This window comes from Scylla paramamosain, chromosome 33 (assembly GCF_035594125.1).
Source record: "Scylla paramamosain isolate STU-SP2022 chromosome 33, ASM3559412v1, whole genome shotgun sequence".
Taxonomy (NCBI): Eukaryota; Metazoa; Arthropoda; class Malacostraca; order Decapoda; family Portunidae; genus Scylla; species Scylla paramamosain.
The window spans coordinates 6,557,368-6,563,389 of record NC_087183.1 but is presented as its reverse complement, the minus strand read 5'-3'; the positions used below and the strand labels follow the sequence as shown (position 1 = coordinate 6,563,389).

Genomic DNA, 6,022 nt, shown 5'->3' with positions numbered 1-6,022 from the left:
TGCTTATGGGGAGTCTTCTTCACCTCTTCTTTACAACCACTAATAATGTAATTTCCTTTCTTCCCTTCATTAAGATAGAGAAGCCTTCCTGTTATCTGTAATTAGTGAGCCGTGTCAAGGCCAAATATTTTACCTTATTCATGTTTCTTTAAATATTTTTTTCTTTACCTGGTTCTCCTTTCTTCTTTTTTTCTTTTTCCTTCTTCTTTCTATTTCGTCTTCTTTTTCTTCTTTTTCTTCTTCGTCTTGTTCTTGTTCTTCTTGTTCTTTTTTTCCTTCTATTAAAGGTATGTGGTCATTTGGTCTTCCTTTGTGTTCCTCCTCCTCTTCCTCCTCTTCTTCCTTTTCTATTTTTTCTTCCTTTTCCTTTTTGTTCTTGTTGTTCTTGTTTTTCTTCATCTTCCTCCTCCTCCTCCTCCTCCTCTTCCTTCTCTTATCTTTCCACGTATAACTTCAACTTAGTATAAAAAAAATATGCAAGTCAAGCATAAAACATTAATTACCATTGCTATTCTCTCTCTCTCTCTCTCTCTCTCTCTCTCTCTCTCTCTCTCTCTCTCTCTCTCTCTCTCTCTCTCTCTCATCTTTCCTGAGCGTAAAAGTATCAGTAATTAGCAATTTTAAAACTTAAATAGAGAGGATAAAAAAAGGAAGATGAGGAGAATAAGGGTAACGGAGGAGGAGGAGGAGGAGGAGGAGGAGGAGGAGGAGGAGGAGGAGGAGGAGGAGGAGGAGGAGGAGGAGGAGGAGGAGGAGGAGAAGGAGGAGGAGGAGGAGGAGGATAAATTCAATGAAAAATCAATGAAATCTATAAAACGTCAAAAGAAAGAGAGAGAGAGAGAGAGAGAGAGAGAGAGAGAGAGAGAGAGAGAGAGAGAGAGAGAGAGAGAGAGAGAGAGAGAGAGAGAGAGAGAGAGAGAGAGAGAGAGAGAGAGAGAGAGAGAGAGAGAGAGAGAGAGAGAGAGAGAGAGAGAGAGAGAGAGAGAGAGAGAGAGAGAGAGAGAGAGCGCATAATATTGACCCACAAAACGAGGTCATAAGTTATTCTCCCTATCTTTACTATGAAGATTCTCTCTCTCTCTCTCTCTCTCTCTCTCTCTCTCTCTCTCTCTCTCTCTCTCTCTCTCTCTCTCTCTCTCCCCACATATTGTCAGCAAGTTCCTCGTTTTCTTTTTTTCTTTTCCTTTTCTTCCTTTTTTTATTCTTTCTTCTTCTTCTTCTTCTTCTTCTTCTTCTTCTTCTTCTTCTTCTTCTTCTTCTTCTTCTTCTTCTTCTTCTTCTTCTTCTTCTTCTTCTTCTTCTTCCTCCTCCTCCTCCTCCTCCTTCTTTTTCTTCATTTAAGAGGAATATTTTTGGTGTAGGGAAAAGAAAAATAAAAAAACAAGAGTTGGCTCCTGTCCATGTTGTTGTTGTTGTTGTTGTGGTGGTGGTGGTGGTAGTGGTGGTGGTGGTTGTAAAACTTAAGGTAATTGTTCAGTTGGTGAGTTGCGTGTAATGGTGATGAGAGCTAATGGTGGTGACAAGAGCTATTAATGGTGGTAGTGGTGGTGGTGGTGGTGGTAGTGGTGGTGGTGGTGGTGGTGGTGGTGGTCATAGAAGTGGTGGCAAGTAGGAGTATTGTTGTTGTTGTTCTTCTTCTTTGTGGTAGTGGTGGTGGTTGTGGTCATGTTGTTGTTGTTGTTGTTGTTGTTTATGCTGTTGTTGTTGTTTGTTCTTCGACTTCGTCTTGGTGGTTGTGGTCGTGTCTTTGTCGTTGTTGTTGTTGTTATTTGTTAGTAGCAGTGATGGTGGTGATGACAGTGAGGGATGCTGCTGTTGTTGATGTTATTGTCCTTGCGGTGGTGGCGGCGATGGTGGTGGTGGTGGCGATGGTGGTGGTGGTGGCGGCGGCAGTGATGGCGGCGGTGGCGGCAGCAGCGGCGGCACACTAATGTCAATGAGGGGCAATAAAGAGGCAATCAGGTCCTCGCCACGTCACTTCACGCCGCCAATCACCACACACACACACACACACACACACACACACACACATCCTACACCTTCATTCCTCCAGCACTAATTCTAATATATCTCTTCTTCCTCGTTTATCACCTGTTATCTTCTCTCTCCCTTACTTTCACTTCTACTACAATAATTCTAACACATCTATCTTCCTTACTATCTATAATATACTATCCTCACCTTGCCTTTACCTGGGAAGCGTGACTGAAGGTGAGCTGCTTACCTGGAAGAGAGAAATACTGTCAGGAAATACAAGTTAACATATAAAGTTGTCTTATAAAGTTAACATATAAAGTTGTCATATAAAAGCTGTCTTGTGCTTTTATTCAGGCTGGGATTACATGCTTTTACTGAGTGTCACTGCCTTAATCAATGAGCTGTGTTGTGTTTAATGAAATTCTCTACAAGCATTTAGTTTCGTGAACTGGGATAGACTAAATATGTTTCGAGAAGCCACCGGGAAGTGAAGGGTTAGTGAGGAAGGCAGGTGGGGTGAGAGGATGCTGCAGTGATGCCAGAGTGCAAGAGAAAGAGAGATGCAGGGTGTGCCAGTGGTGGTGTAAGGCTGTAATGGTTAGCTGGAATTAGAGTTGTAGTTAGTATATACCGTCACACACACACACACACACACACACACACACACACACACACACACACACACACACACACACACACACACACACACACACACACACATCACTTACAGAGAAAAAAATTACTACTTTTTTGTAATTCTGAGAGAGAGAGAGAGAGAGAGAGAGAGAGAGAGAGAGAGAGAGAGAGAGAGAGAGAGAGAGAGAGAGAGAGAGAGAGAGAGAGAGAGACCAACTGTAGCTCTCCGTTAAAAAAAAAAAAGTAAATGAATAAATAAATAAAACAGACACACTTAAACTACAAAAATAAGACACCAAACTAAAACAAACAAAAAACAAACAAACAAACAAACAAACAAACAAAACAAAAACAAAAAAAGGGAAACACGACACAAAACACACAACTTAACTTTCATTATCAAGGAAATTACGGACGAAAAAAAAATAAATAAAAGAGACAAAAGAAGAATAAAGACAAAAAAAAATAATGCATAATACTTATACAAGGGACACAAGAACAAAGAATGAATGAGGAGGGAGAGAAAAAATAATAATGAAGGACAAATCTCTTAGGACTTAAGGAAGGGGAGGAAAGAATAAGGAGATGGAGAGAGAAAAGCGAGAGATAAAGGGGAGGGAGGAGAAAGGGGGACAGAGGAAGAGGGGAGGGAAGGGGAAGACATTAGGATTAGGGGTGGGGAGGGTTGGATGAAGGACGAGGATAAAGGAGGAGGAGGAGGAGGAGGAGGAGGAGGAGGAGGAGGAGGAGGAGGAGGAGGAGGAGGAGGAGGAGGAGGACGCAATGACAAAGACACGAGTGAAGGGGAAAATGGGAGAGAGAGAGAGAGAGAGAGAGAGAGAGAGAGAGAGAGAGAGAGAGAGAGAGAGAGAGAGAGAGAGAGAGAGAGAGAGAGAGAGAGAGAGAGAGAGAGAGAGAGAAATAAGGAAGAAAGGAGGGGAGGAAGAAAAGGAAAATACAAACGACACAAAAACACATGAAAATAAAGATAAACATGAAAATAAGGAGAGAGAAATAGAAAAGAGAAGAAATAAGAACAAGAAACAATAACAATAGAGAAGAACAACAAGAGAAAAATGGAAACAAGAACAATAATCAAAACAACAACAAGGACTAAAGGAGAAAGAGGATGAGAATGTGGAAGAAGAAGAAGAAGAAGAAGAAGAAGAAGAAGAAGAAGAAGAAGAAGAAGAAGAAGAAGAAGAAGAAGAAGAAGAAGAAGAAGAAGAAGAAGAAGAAGAAAAAACATTATGGTGATGAAGAACAAGAACAAGAGAGAGAGAGAGAGAGAGAGAGAGAGAGAGAGAGAGAGAGAGAGAGAGAGAGAGAGAGAGAGAGAGAGAGAGAGAGAGAGAGAGAGAGAGAGGAGGGAGGAGCTTTCCATGTTATTTAATTGAGAACAGTCTACAATGACAACCCCCTTCCTTCCCTCACCCCCCCATTCCTACCCTCACCCCCTCATTCCTACCCTCAGTAGTGGGAATTTGCATATCATTTGTCTGGAATACCAAGGAATGCTGGGTGGCGAGGGAAGGTGTGGAATGCGCCGCCTGCAGAAGGAGGAGGAGGAGGAGGAGGAAGAGGAGGAGGACGAGGAGGAGGAGGAGAAGTTGTGGTGATAATAGTTAGGTAAGGAGGAGGAGGAGGAGGAGGAGGAGGAGGAGGAGGAGGAGGAGGAGGAGGAGGAGGAGGAGGGGGAGAGGAAACAAGGTAAGAATAGAAAGAGGCACACGAGGACGCAGGTTAGAGAGAGAGAGAGAGAGAGAGAGAGAGAGAGAGAGAGAGAGAGAGAGAGAGAGAGAGAGAGAGAGAGAGAGAGAGAGAGAGAGAGAGAGAATTTACTGCAGTGACAAAATTTACTCAGTCACTAAGTTATCCATCCTATCTGCGTGTGTGTGTGTGTGTGTGTGTGTGTGTGTGTGTGTGTGTGTGTGTGTGTGTGTGTGTGTGTGTGTGTGTGTGTGTTACCATCCCTCACAAAAATACACAAGAGGGACAATTAGAAGACCAAAAATACGCGCCAATTTAGTTGTAAAATAAAAAGTTGACTTGAGAAAAATTACCTTATTAAACCTAAGAAAAAAACACACAAGAAGAGACGAAGAAGAAGAAAAATGACTAATGAATGAAGACAAAACGGAGAACGAGAGCGAGAGAGAGAGAGAGAGAGAGAGAGAGAGAGAGAGAGAGAGAGAGAGAGAGAGAGAGAGAGAGAGAGAGAGAGAATGAATCGATTTAACATTGATTTCCATGGGATTACGAATTGGGAGGGAGATGGGAGGGGAGAGAGAAAGAGAGAGAGAGATAGAGAAGGGGGAGAGAGTAAGAGAGAGAGGAGGGGGTGTTAACTTAAGAGGGAAGAAGGGGAGAGGAGAGGGGAGAGGGGAGGGACGGGATTAGTTCAGGGGGAAAGAGGTGAGGGTGAATGTTGAAAGAGGGAGGAAAAAGAGGGTGATAATTAGGAGGAAAGAGAGAAGATGGAAGGGGGAGAGAGAGAGCGAGAGAGAGAGAGAGAGAGAGAGAGAGAGAGAGAGAGAGAGAGAGAGAGAGAGAGAGAGAGAGAGAGAGAGAGAGAGAGAGAGATGAAGTGGGAAATTTGAGAAGTATTTGAGGAAAAGTAAATATAGAAATGACAAAAGAAGGAAACAAGACATCAACCTCTCTCTCTCTCTCTCTCTCTCTCTCTCTCTCTCTCTCTCTCTCTCTCTCTCTCTCTCTCTCTCACCCATTCCTTTACCCTCCCTTCCTTGTCTTCTCTTCTCCCTTTCCTTTCATTCTCGCTCTCTTTCTTTGTATCTTTTTGGTCTTCCTTTGTATTCCTTTTTGTATTTCCTTCTATAATCTATTTTTTTCTTCCCTGTCTTTCCTTTACCGACTCCTTCCCTTTCCCTTTCCATTTCTTGCCTTTCATTTCATTTTTCCTCATTTTTTTCCTTTATTTCCCCTTTGATTCTTTTCCATCCTTATTTTACTTTATTTTTTTCTTTTCTTTTCTCTTTTTATCTCTAATTTGTTCTCTTCCATCTCTCATTTTCCATCACCTCATCCACTTTGTCTACATCTTTTCCTCCTCTTTATCGTCTTATATATATATATATATATATATATATATATATATATATATATATATATATATATATATATATATATATATATATATATATTTTTTCCCTCTTCTTTCTTTCCCTTGTTTCTTCTTTCCTTTCTCTGCCTCCTTTATTTTCCTCTTCATTCCTTCCTGCACTTCTCCTTTCCTCTTTTCCTTTCCCTCCCTCTTCTTCTTCATCATTCTCGTTTCTTATTATTCTTTTCTTCTTGTCTCTCTCTCTCTCTCTCTCTCTCTCTCTCTTTCCTCTTTCTCCTCTTCTTCTTTCTGTTTTCCCTTCCGTTCAAGTTCTTCTCTCATCCC

The 6,022-nt window shown here is 41.7% G+C and overlaps 1 long non-coding RNA gene across 1 annotated transcript in view; it reads right to left on the bottom strand.

Annotated features, from left to right (window-relative positions):
- Window positions 1-1,082: 1,082 nt before the first annotated feature.
- The window catches only part of LOC135089562 (uncharacterized), a 126,444-nt gene continuing 121,504 nt past the window's right edge, over window positions 1,083-6,022 (bottom strand). Inside the window, exon 3 of the long non-coding RNA XR_010261540.1 lies at window positions 1,083-2,224. This is a non-coding gene — a long non-coding RNA (uncharacterized LOC135089562). The remainder of the gene's footprint in view (window positions 2,225-6,022) is intronic.